At 33.9% G+C, this 13,866-nt stretch overlaps 1 protein-coding gene across 1 annotated transcript in view; it reads left to right on the plus strand.

The window, feature by feature from the left end:
• The window catches only part of LOC118645134, a 198,243-nt gene that overhangs the window by 94,675 nt on the left and 89,702 nt on the right, over window positions 1-13,866 (plus strand). The window lies entirely within an intron of this gene.

Raw genomic sequence — 13,866 nt, forward strand, 5'->3', positions numbered from 1 at the left:
AAGGTAGAAGGGATTGAGACAAACATAAAAGTCCAATATTGTTTTGAGTTAAGTCCACCAATAATTAAGATATTAATGTATGGAATCTGCAAAAAATCTAATTAATTTTTATCGTAATTGTGAACAGTAAATTAATAAAACTTATCATATATTCACGATAGATTTTTTCTTCCGTGTTATGGTTTGAACGAATCGAGATCTTCCCTTGACGCGCTCTTATTCGCATAATTTCAAAAATTAACACCTCGATTATTGGTGCACCTAAACCCAAGACCTAACCCAAGACAATATTGAACTTTTATGTTCATCTCGATCCCTTCTATCTTTACGAGTGTTGACCCACATGTTTTGGGACACCCTATATACATATTTAGACTTAAAAAATATAATTTTACATACGTATGTTTGAAATAATTCTTGCTCAAAAAGTTCTTGCGTAAAATAATTATCTTTTTGACATGTAATAGAAATAATATAATTGAATCTAAATACTCCTAAAATAGCAATAAAAAGTAATATATATAAATTTACATTAATTGCTTTTTATTTGTACTTATCTTTATACTTATGTTTATATTTATATTATTGTATTGAAAAGTAACGAAAATTCAATATAATGACAAGGAATACAAAAGTAAAGTCAATGTAGTAAATTTCATTTCCATTTTAAGTTTTGTTTTTGAAAAGTTTTTGAGATCACTAATTGCGATTGTGATATAAAATTTTCAAATTTTTATTCTAGTGTACTACAAAAATAGTATAAAGATACTACTTAATTATTGTTAACCCCATCTCAATGGTCTCTAATGATCCATTATTTGGTATTAAATGGCAGAAAAGATATCAAAATTTTTCCTCTCTGATGTTTTCATATTTCTTGGTGTAAGCTTCTATGAAACATAAAAATATGTTTAAAATTCAATTACATGCACTCCTCTCTAAAATCTTATGCATTAATCAGTTATTGATCATATATAGTGGCCACTGCAAGATTTTCCGTTAAAGATTAAGATGTCTAAAAGTTAAGATGTAGACATCTATGTTATTTGGATAAATATTAAAATTGTAAGAAGAAATTAAGGTATTTTATTTATAGAAACAAAATTAATTTTAAAAAATATTAAAAGCATTAAAATATATAATAAAATATATAAAAATAGGGTGTTTTCTTATTTTTTGGTATTCTCTGCATCTCTTAATATAAATCTTTTTATTTATATAATATTTTTAATACATGTTCGACTAATTATAAGTCTTCCTTGTGGACAGCGTGACTCACCGTGTGAACTACGAATTGATAATTCATTAAGGAAAGCGTGACCACTATGTAGGTCACGAGTTAGATGACCATCAAGGGTTGAATGATATTGACAGGTCATGACTAATGTATAGATAGCGTGCATATTTTAGATACACAAAAATATCGCTAGTACTTTATTATCCAGCACGAAAGAACAACAGTGACGCATATGCCCAATGAACACGCTGTGAGCATTTACGGAACATTTATAAAACATATTGCACATAAATGTTACAGACCAGCACAACGAACTAATAATGTGACAAGTATGTCATTGACGTAACGAGACTATAACTGTTACGTATGTCTGTGTTGTCACTTTTTCGTTGCATAGTTACGTAACATTTACATAATTTTGTTGACGTCAATAAGCCAAATGTTAATGTTTCGTAAATGTGATGTTACTATTGTAATGTTATTGCGCCATCATGTTTAATACATAACAATTACGTAATTTTGATAACGTCAATGAACGTAACATAAAAATTTCGTAAATGCAGCATAAATGTAATAATGTTATTGTGACATCATGTTTAATACATAACAATTACGTAATTTTGATGACGTCAATGAGCGTAATATAAAAATTTTGTAAATGCAGCATAAATGTGATAATGTTATTGTGACATCATGTTTAATACGTAACAATTATGTAATTTTGATGACTTCAATGAGCTTAACATAAAAGTTTTGTTAATGTAGCATAAATGTGATAATGTTATTACGACATCATATATCTTTAACACCTTCCGTGCCACGTGAATCACTGTAATCCATTCTGGACTTCCCACTGTTACTATTATTACTTATTAATTATTTACTAAGCATAAGAAGAAATATAATTTTATTAAATAAAAATAAAAATAATAATTTGTTAAATAATAAATAATTTACAATTATGCGGAAATTTTGATTATAGCCTCTTGTAATTATTATATCTTTTTAGTTTACATACTGCATTTAGTAAAATAGTTTTGTAGTTAGTATATACGCAATCTATTAAAATCAATAACATTCTACTTGAACCAGGTAAAATCTATTTACATATTAGCCGATTAGAACTTATTCTATATTATATAAATTTAAAAAGTATGTAGTTCGCGGATTGCCGCTAGACGACGCACGCGGCATCTTTCTCCTAATGCAATTTACACTCCAAAGGCTACATAAACAGACCACCAACGGTGACAGAAACCGGATCAATCTATGTTATCATAGTGAGCTTTCGGGGCATATGTATTTTTTATTACGTCTTAAAAACAACCCCTATTAAGTTGGACCCCCCACCATCGCAAATCAAGTTCGCACTAAGTCAAAAATTTAGTGCTATTTAGGTGCTAATTTAGTACCCTAGTCCGAATTTTGGTGCTCAAATTGTTTAGCAGGAATTTTTTTTAAAAAAGGGGGGGTGTAACTTAATGGCAAGCTGGACCCCCCTATATCAAAAAATAAATATAGCGTGGTCGTATAAAAAAAACAACTACACAGAAAATTTAGTGCTAATTTGGTGCTCCAAAATAGCGCATAATTTTTCGCTAGAATGTCATTATTAAAAAATACTAATAAATAATTTATCCGGCAAACGCGCGCGCCGCGCTCTAAAGTCCGTTTTCCCATCAAAAAATTTGGTGCTCGCAAGATTATTATACTAAAACATTCCTCAGACATCGTACTATTAAAAAACACAAAGATCCGATTTTAGTGCTAACTGCATAATGCCGAAATTAATTTGTTTATCCCGCAAGCGCGCTCGGCGCGCTATAAAGTCCGTTTCCCCATCGTCAAAAAATTTGGTGCTCGCAAGATTATTAGACTAAAATATTCCTCAGACATCGTACTATCAAAAAACACAAAGATACAATTTTGGTGCTAACTGCATAATGCCGAAATTAATTTGTTTATCCCGCAAGCGCGCTCGGCGCGCTATAAAGTCCGTTTCCCCATCGTCAAAAAATTTGGTGCTCGCAAGATTATTAGACTAAAACATTCCTCAGACATCGTACTATTAAAAAACACAAAGATCCGATTTTAGTGCTAACTGCATAATGCCGAAATTAATTTGTTTATCCCGCAAGCGCGCTCGGCGCGCTATAAAGTCCGTTTCCCCATCGTCAAAAAATTTGGTGCTTGCCAGATTATTAGACTAAAACATTCCTCAGACATCGTACTATCAAAAAACACAAAGATCCGATTTTGGTGCTAACTGCATAATGTCAAAATTAATTTGTTTATCCCGCGAGCGCGCTCGACGCGCTCTAAAGTTCGTTCCCCCATCGTCAAAAAATTTGGTGCTCGCAAGATTATTATACTAAAACATTCCTCAGACATCGTACTATCAAAAAACACAAAGATCCGATTTTGGTGCTAACTGCATAATGTCAAAATTAATTTGACATTAGCACCAAAATCGGATCATTGTGTTTTTTGATAGTACGATGTCTGAGGAATATTTTAGTCTAATAATCTGGCGAGCACCAAATTTTTTGACGATGGGGAAACGGACTTTATAGCGCGCCGAGCGCGCTTGCGGGATAAACAAATTAATTTCGGCATTATGCAGTTAGCACTAAAATCGGATCTTTGTGTTTTTTAATAGTACGATGTCTGAGGAATGTTTTAGTATAATAATCTTGCGAGCACCAAATTTTTTGACGATGGGGAAACGGACTTTATAGCGCGCCGAGCGCGCTCGCGGGATAAACAAATTAATTTTGACATTATGCAGTTAGCACCAAAATCGGATCTTTGTGTTTTTTGATAGTACGATGTCTGAGGAATGTTTTAGTATAATAATCTTGCGAGCACCAAATTTTTTGACGATGGGGGAACGAACTTTAGAGCGCGTCGAGCGCGCTCGCGGGATAAACAAATTAATTTTGACATTATGCAGTTAGCACCAAAATCGGATCTTTGTGTTTTTTGATAGTACGATGTCTGAGGAATGTTTTAGTCTAATAATCTGGCGAGCACCAAATTTTTTGACGATGGGGAAACGGACTTTATAGCGCGCCGAGCGCGCTTGCGGGATAAACAAATTAATTTCGGCATTATGCAGTTAGCACTAAAATTGGATCTTTGTGTTTTTTAATAGTACGATGTCTGAGGAATGTTTTAGTATAATAATCTTGCGAGCACCAAATTTTTTGACGATGGGGAAACGGACTTTATAGCGCGCCGAGCGCGCTCGCGGGATAAACAAATTAATTTTGACATTATGCAGTTAGCACCAAAATCGGATCTTTGTGTTTTTTGATAGTACGATGTCTGAGGAATGTTTTAGTCTAATAATCTGGCAAGCACCAAATTTTTTGACGATGGGGAAACGGACTTTATAGCGCGCCGAGCGCGCTCGCGGGATAAACAAATTAATTTTGACATTATGCAGTTAGCACCAAAATCGGATCTTTGTGTTTTTTGATAGTACGATGTCTGAGGAATGTTTTAGTCTAATAATCTTGCGAGCACCAAATTTTTTGACGATGGGGAAACGGACTTTATAGCGCGCCGAGCGCGCTTGCGGGATAAACAAATTAATTTCGGCATTATGCAGTTAGCACCAAAATCGGATCTTTGTGTTTTTTGATAGTACGATGTCTGAGGAATATTTTAGTCTAATAATCTGGCGAGCACCAAATTTTTTGACGATGGGGAAACGGACTTTATAGCGCGCCGAGCGCGCTTGCGGGATAAACAAATTAATTTCGGCATTATGCAGTTAGCACCAAAATCGGATCTTTGTGTTTTTTGATAGTACGATGTCTGAGGAATATTTTAGTCTAATAATCTGGCGAGCACCAAATTTTTTGACGATGGGGAAACGGACTTTATAGCGCGCCGAGCGCGCTTGCGGGATAAACAAATTAATTTCGGCATTATGCAGTTAGCACCAAAATCGGATCTTTGTGTTTTTTGATAGTACGATGTCTGAGGAATATTTTAGTCTAATAATCTGGCGAGCACCAAATTTTTTGACGATGGGGAAACGGACTTTATAGCGCGCCGAGCGCGCTTGCGGGATAAACAAATTAATTTCGGCATTATGCAGTTAGCACTAAAATCGGATCTTTGTGTTTTTTAATAGTACGATGTCTGAGGAATGTTTTAGTATAATAATCTTGCGAGCACCAAATTTTTTGATGGGAAAACGGACTTTAGAGCGCGGCGCGCGCGTTTGCCGGATAAATTATTTATTAGTATTTTTTAATAATGACATTCTAGCGAAAAATTATGCGCTATTTTGGAGCACCAAATTAGCACTAAATTTTCTGTGTAGTTGTTTTTTTTATACGACCACGCTATATTTATTTTTTGATATGGGGGGGTCCAGCTTGCCATTAAGTTACACCCCCCCTTTTTTAAAAAAAATTCCTGCTAAACAATTTGAGCACCAAAATTCGGACTAGGGTACTAAATTAGCACCTAAATAGCACTAAATTTTTGACTTAGTGCGAACTTGATTTGCGATGGTGGGGGGTCCAACTTAATAGGGGTTTAAAAACACATCTTAGCTGTTATGGCTAAATTTTAGCTTCGGTAAGAAATCCTTTTTAAGAAAAATAAAGTAAAAACGACATAATAGTTACAAGAAGAATCTTTCTGGTACGTAATTTTATACGAGCATTTTACATTAATTTATAAAAGTCAGCTTATACGTAAAAGTAACGTTATTTTATACGTAAATGTGACTTCATATACGTAAAAGTAATGTTATTTTATACGAAACCATTATGTATATGTTCCCTCTCTCTTTTTCCGATTTTGTTGCCCAGAATGTGCTGATGCTGACATTTTGACCAAATTGTAACTGGAAAATGACGTAACTATTACGAGAACAGTGAAACATTGTTCCATAATGATTACATAAATGTTACAAATCAGTGTTTACTGGGTGGTTATCACGCTGCAGAAAACGTCTTAAAAATGTAAAAAAAAAAATTCTGTTAAATAATACTTAAATGTTTCTTGTTTACTAACACATTTAGACAAATTAATATATAAAATAATAATAAAATTAAAAATTTTTTAATTTCCATGATTTCTCTCCACCCCCCACTCTCTCTCTCTTTCTTTAGAAGTGACAAATATAAATAAAAAAATAATTTGCTTCTTAATTTTAAATAAGTTAATCAGGGTTGGGTAAGTTAATATATTTTGTTTTACTAAATTAAATTAAAGTTTATGGATTACACAATTAATTCAGTTTTAAGTTAAAAGCTATATAAATAAAAACCTAGCTCAGTTCCTCAGTTAAAGTTACGTTAAAATTAATTTAACTCGAGTAAAAGTAAACGTTAATTTTGAGAAGCTTTATTTATATTTAATTAAAAAGTCATATAATTAATTTAAGTCAGATTACCAACATAGTTACAGTATCAATTATTAAATATTTTAAATATTTTATTTGTAATGTAAGTTATAATATTAATTATATGAAATAATAAAAAAATTTTGATTTTATGTAAAAATGTATTTTTTATATTTTTCTTATGAAATTTCTCATATAATTGTTTTTCTTTCGCCCAGATAAAATTTTTAATTTAGGAAAAAAATTACAGTTTATAACTCAATAAGTTAATACGTTAATAAGTTGTAACGGTTCGCCTTTCCCGATCGCCTCGGACAGGCTCGCCGGACGCCAGGATTCGGGAGAAGGGGGGAAATCAACTTGCGTATATCGATATCAAATTAACAGTTCTTTATTGTAAAGCTTATGCTATGTACATACTTAACCTACGGGTAATCTTATGCTAGGCCTTAACTTACGAAGAGATATTTTATAAGATATATACAGGCTAGTCTAACGGTATCCGGACGGAAGCGCGCTTATGCGCAGCACCGTAGTACGCGGTCGCGGTCGCGAGGTTTGCGGATTTCAAGTAGCCGAAAACCGGCGTGCGCCAGGCGGCGGAACGATCTGATGACCTGCTCCGTCGGCGGAGTCAAGGAAGCCGAAAGCTGGCGTGCACCAGGCGGCGAGGCGGTCTAATGACCGGTCTCGTCGGCGGGACCTAGGAAGTCGAAAGCCGGCGTGCGCCAGCCGGCAGAGCGGTCTGATGACCAGCCCTGTTGACGAGGAATGGTGCTCAATCCGGATCGAGCTCGGCTTTTATACCCGTCGGGGAGATTCCCACGCACTCCCAGCTCCCAGCAGCGTGGTCACGTGGTGGGATCGGTTCCCGACGGGGATACTAGACTTTCGGGAGGGACGTACGTGGACGCCGAGTCCCGTATAGTGGGGCGGGTGGTCGGCCCCGGGACCTAGTGACAATCGTCACAAAGTTATAGTTTATACATTTCAAAAAAATAATTAGTTAAAGTTAAACATACATATATACATGCATACGTCACTGTGTGTGTGTGTGTGTGTGTGTGTGTGTGTGTGTGTGCGTGCGTGTGTGTGTGTGCGTGTGTGTGTAAATCTCCCGGAGGGAATCGCGACTAGTATTAAATATTAGATTTGGAATTTGTTTCTGTTTTAATATTAACAGGTATCTTGCTGCGGAATGTGGCAACTCAACAATGGCGGAGGAAGAGAGAGAAGCAAGAGAAAATAATTTTGCCGGATTGGCGGTCGCAATCTATTAGGAATCGTAGGAGGGTAGAGGTAGACGCGCGAAAGAACGCTGGACAAGAGGATGCTAAATTGCCCGTCAAACTCGATCGAGATCGATTATGTAGAGTCATTCGTTTATCTTTGTTCATAAAAATATTTGCTTTAAAATACGAGTTATGTATGTAGTTTATATATACGTACAAATGAATGGTATCCCGGGATTTAGAATAGATTAAGGAATAAGATTATATTTATCAAATTACAATTAAAAGCGGCAAGGAAAATTGTCTCGGCGATGGGGGGTCCATCAGACACCTGGAAGGATTTTAGTTGTGCACATCCCTGCGATCCACGGGACCGTGTGCCCTGCAGTTATTGGGCCGCGCGTTGCGCAAGTTTAGTGCGCTTACCCTAAGTGGGCCCCCCCCTCCCATTGGGGTCTTGCGTTACTTGCGTATCGACCGCGATCAATGTTGCTTTCGTGTGCAGTGATTGTGCATGCGACCCTCGAGTAAAGTGTCTCTAACGGAATATCCGCTATCGATATCTGCGAAATAGCCCACAAGCGAGAGAGGCAAGCAAGAAAAGAAATCTGTAGAGGAGAGAATCACGAGGGATAATATCGGTAAGATGGCTCGTATCGGGATTTTTTTATATTGTAAAGCCACCGGCTGGCGACTGGCCGCGATCCCGTTTTGAGTCCGATTGCGGTGATGTTAGTGTTACGTCGGCCATTTAATAATCTTAGGTCCGGTTCCACAACTCACGGTTAAATTAACTGGCCAATTATTCCATTGGAATTGACCAATCGTATTTGTTAATTTTGCTTAACGACAAATACGATTGGTCAATTCCAATGGAATAATCGGCCAGTTAATTTAACCGTGAGTTGTGGAACCGGGCCTTAGATTTTCGGTCGAGTGTCGTGGTCGGACGCAAGAGAGAAGGACCTTGGTGCACGGTTGCACCGAGCTGCTAGGGAGTCGAAGACGGCGGATAAATTCGATCGCCACCTCCCTCTTGGAGACTCATCGTGCGTCACAAAGGCCTTGCGGCAAAGTTTTCGCCCCGTCTACCCGTGAAGAAAAAGTAGTCTCCATGAAGATCGAATAAAACTAACTTCGCACGGTGAAACAGGTGTGTAGCGGTTTTGTTGTTCGCGAATTGCGAGTTTCAACGTAGCCACTTGGATCGGCTGCGATGTCGTGTCGTTTTTGTCGTTTAGATTAGCGTGATGAAACGTCTCGACCTGTCGGGGCTCGTTCTTGCGTGTCTGCGATGTATCAGTGCCGGAATTGTCGGTGCCATAATCAAAGCTTCCGCATCTTTGTGATTTCGAATTTATCGTGGCCGCCGTGAGGCCAAGTCGTGAGTGTCGCGAGCATAAAGTGTCGCGAAATGACGTGCCTTTGTGCGCGTCTAGCGATACCAAGTTTTATTCATTTGTGTGCAGCCGAAATCTTTGTGAGGTACATTCGATTTCGGTTTTCGATCGCGAGAATCCCGCGAGGAAAACTCGTGACAAAATTTGATACCTAACGAGGGGCTCCCAGAATAAAGGGGCGAAAACGCTCTTGTGTGTCGTCAGATACGAGGTTTGTTCTTGGTAGCTGCACTGCTGTACTAGTGCAATAAGTTAGAATGAGAAAAAATATATTTGTCTTATTCTAACTTGTTGCACTAGTTCAGTAGTGCAGCGACAAAGAACAGGCCTACGGTTTGATGTGAGAGAGAAAAGGGAAGCATTTTTTTCTCTTCCATTCTTTTTTTTCTTTTTCTCATTATTTTATCTGTTACATGTGTTATTTCTATGTTTTTGTTAGATATATTTTTTTCTGATGTACCGTTTTCTTTTTTTTTGTCACCTAGTTTACACGGAGAGAAAATTACTGACGATAATTCCCAATGAGGAAATTTTCGATAAAATTTATTGAAGAATTAATTTTTACTCTCTCCTTAAAAGAAAGAAAATAAATAAATGAGTAAAGGACTAAAATAGAAGAAAAGAAAAATTTTCTTGTAGATTAAAATTAAATCACGCTTTTACTAAAATCTTTTGCATTGTTATCGGATAATTGTTGTGGTACACCGTCCATTACAATTATATTTGAAGTTGTATCATTAACGGCGAACCCTCTGATAAATTGTAAGGAGAACTGAATTGTTCGTAAAAGTGAGAATATACTGACAGTTATTAAACGATCGCCGTGTGTGGTAATCTAAACATTGTCGGGCTTCGTTCTTTTTCTCTCGGTGTACGCTACCATTGTACAATTGATATCTATTGATGATTTATTGATGTATTATGTGAATTTTTCTTGATTATGAATTTTTTTTGTGCCAATTGTTTATTGATTATTTGAGTCAATAATTTATTGTTATTTTTATTAATATTATCCCGCCTTGTTATCGATTTATTTCTTTTTTTTTATGTGTAAGGTAACTGTCCTAATTATAACTCATGTCTCAATAGTAAGTCATTTTTAATTTATTTTAATAAACAATTATTAAACATAAATAAAAAATAATAAACATTTATTAAACATTTAAAAAGGCACATAATATAATTATATATATCACATTATTTATTAATCATAATGTCACATTTTTGTCGAACTACAAGAATATTGAAAGGAAAATTAATAACTGGCTTTATTTAAATTCCAGCTCAGTGTTAATAATAAGGTGTGCATATTTTATAAGTAAAATAAGTAATATTTCTCTGCAAAACAAGAGGTATATTATTTGTGATTGAATTTATATGTAATATTAACCAGTAGAAAATATATAATTTTATTTTTTAACGATAGATCACAAAAAATGACTGACTTACTACTGGGATTTAAGCGACTTACTATTGGGATAAAAAGGTTATGAGTGACTTACAACTAGGCCAGAAGTAGATGTTTATTAAAATTAAAATAATTATTATATAGTATAGTATATTTTACAAAGAGTAATTTATTTTAATATGATAGCTTTTAATAAATAGCTGATAGCTAAATTTATTAATAAAAATGGTATTGTACACAATTTTTTTTTAACTTTTATTTATAAAATATATTATATTACAAAAACTTAATCTGTAACAACTAGCCTTAGTAAATGTAACAACTTACCATACATATGGGGTGAGTTTTGTTACAAGTGTAGTCATCTCATATTTTTTATTAACGCATTTAAGTTAGTAATACAATTTAATTAAAATAATTATTTTTGTTTAGTTTAAGGATGTAGCTATTAAAAAATGTTTTTGCATTCCAATTGTTAGTTTTGTGGAAAAAAATTAGAAAAATAGTGACTAATTATTCAGTTTAGGAGAAGCAGCTCCGATGATCTTGATCTTGACTTATGTTATGCCAACCCTTGTGGTAAAGTATAAGTGTGGACATCGTTTCGGTCTGTAAGCGGGGGCAAGGGTATGGGTGGACTTCGCTACGCGTGGAAAGTCGCAAACCTATATGATGTACTCCTATATATTGAATAATTATGTGTCGTATCCCACATAACATCGGACATTTTATGTATATGCATTTTTTTTCCATAATGTGAAAGAAATATCTTGTATGTTAAATGTATATACATCTTATGTACATATTCGAATATACATTATGGTATATAACGTGTATATCCATTAATGTATCTAAAATGTATATAGAGCGTACAATGTTAAATGTATATACATCTCATATACATGATTCGAATATACATTATGGTATATAATATGTATATCCATTAATGTATTTAGTATGTATACAGCGCACAATGTTAAATGTATGTACATTTCATATGCAAGATATTTTTCCTCTATAACGTGAACTTGCACGCCCACGCGTAAGGAGTAATTCTTACAATCACCGCTAGGCGATGCAACTTAGCTCTTTCTCCGGAGTCAAGTGATTCTCTCTTGCATATATAAGTCACTTGCGGAGGTCACTAGCAAGCTAGCAACTCCGAAATCAGACCTCGAATCTCATTTTTATTAGCTACCGTGCCTCGAGTATAGTACCGCACGCAACACACAATCCACAAATTTGTATCATGTATATTATTTGTATCATGTATAATATTATGCATGTATTACCTATTACGCATATATATACATAATATATACATTGTATATCAAATTGTTTTGTGGGATATATGTAGGTACACACCCGGTTTTATTTGCATATACATTTCACGTTCTTTGTATGTATATTGCATTAAGTATATACATAGAATATATATACAATGTACATACCCAGTGAACACATTTTATAGCGGCAATATAACATGGAAGTTACAAGTAATTTAACATTGTTATTTTTGTGATATGTAGGTGCTATATGACATGGAAATAACCTGTTACGTAATATTTGTTATACGCAAGTGATCTAGCTGTTATACATCGTTTTGGCGTTACAGTTATTCAACAAAAATTGTATAATCGTAACATAACACGTTCGTATCAATGTTATTACGGAACGATGCGTCGTAGTTGACTCAGAAATCAGACATAACATATCCTGAATGACAGATCTATTTAATAATAAAAAAAATTATTATAAAGATAATGTTTTCAAAAATAACGGTTTGTCTACAATTACTGCAAACAAAAAATGCATAAAATCTAAATTTATCATGTGCTGAACAAAAACAGAATAATAAATGTATACTATTCAATTTTTCTTAGAATTATGATCTATATAGTTAACCATCTAATTAATCATTTGAACGCTTCAAAGATTAGTGCTAAATAGATCGCAATTTCCATCAAATTATTAAGGTTATGGAAAAAGATAAATTTAACAATGAAATTAATAAGTAAATAAATTAATGCTATTTATTTTTAATATGTTATGCAAAATTTAATTGCTTTTATAAAAAATAATATAGTCGCGTCAGTTTACATATAGGTACATGTAGACAATAACAAGTACCCATATCGATGAGTCAAATTGGCGTAGCAGGTAGAGTACAAGGTTCGTAATCCTAAGGTCCCAGGTTCAAACCTAGCAGCGGCAAGTAAGAATAAAATAAAAAATAACAATTTAAATTTAATTAATTAATTAAAATTTATCCTAAATGTAGTATGTGCTGTTGATAAAAATAATTTCAAAAAAAAAAATGAAATTTTTATTTTATTTTATTTTTCTTTGTAACTGTTGTGTAACGGTTAGATAACATGTAATTATAACATGTTATATTGCTGAGTCGGAAATTGTAACTTACATGTAAGTTACGTGTAATTTCAGAGTAACGTAACCTGTTATATTCGGTTTTATTGCTGTTACACTGCTGCTATATTACTGTGTTCACTGGGTACTATCTAATGTGTGTACAAACGTATATACATAATATACAGATTACATATAATAATGTATATACAGAATATACATACATACAATATACATATCATATACATATGTATATACTATGAATCTTCTATGTACATTAATCCGGTTTCATTTGCACATACATTTCACATCCAGTGTATTTACATTACAATGTATGTACTAAGTATATTTTTATTTTGTGGGATTTATAAAACTTTTTTGTTAATAACTTTTTAACAAATCACGAGCGACGATTAAAATCTTTTGAAGGTCATTCAAAAGGATGACCTTAATAACACATGTCAAAGTCGAGGTCATCGACGCTGCCTCCTCTAAACTGAATAATTACCAAATAGTGTATCAACTAGCCCCGGTTACCCGTATGCAAAGTTCCATTAAGATCAGTAAATTCTATGTTTTTTTAATCATTATTTCTCAAGAAAATTATCAAGGAAATGTTCTTTTTTGATTTTTATGAACTATTAACCAATGTTGTATTTTAAATTAAAATAAAAGGTAAAACACTTATTTAAAAAAAGTACTACCAAATACTAAATGTCAGTCAATTTTTGTTAAGAACATTTTTTAATCTCTTATAGTTTTCAAGATATTCGATTCAAAAGAAAAATACTAATTTTTTTTTTTTTTCAAAAAAATGTTTTCTCCATAAACGTGCAAAAAAGCATGTATAAAAA

This window comes from Monomorium pharaonis, chromosome 4 (genome assembly GCF_013373865.1).
Source record: "Monomorium pharaonis isolate MP-MQ-018 chromosome 4, ASM1337386v2, whole genome shotgun sequence".
Taxonomy (NCBI): domain Eukaryota; kingdom Metazoa; phylum Arthropoda; class Insecta; order Hymenoptera; family Formicidae; genus Monomorium; species Monomorium pharaonis.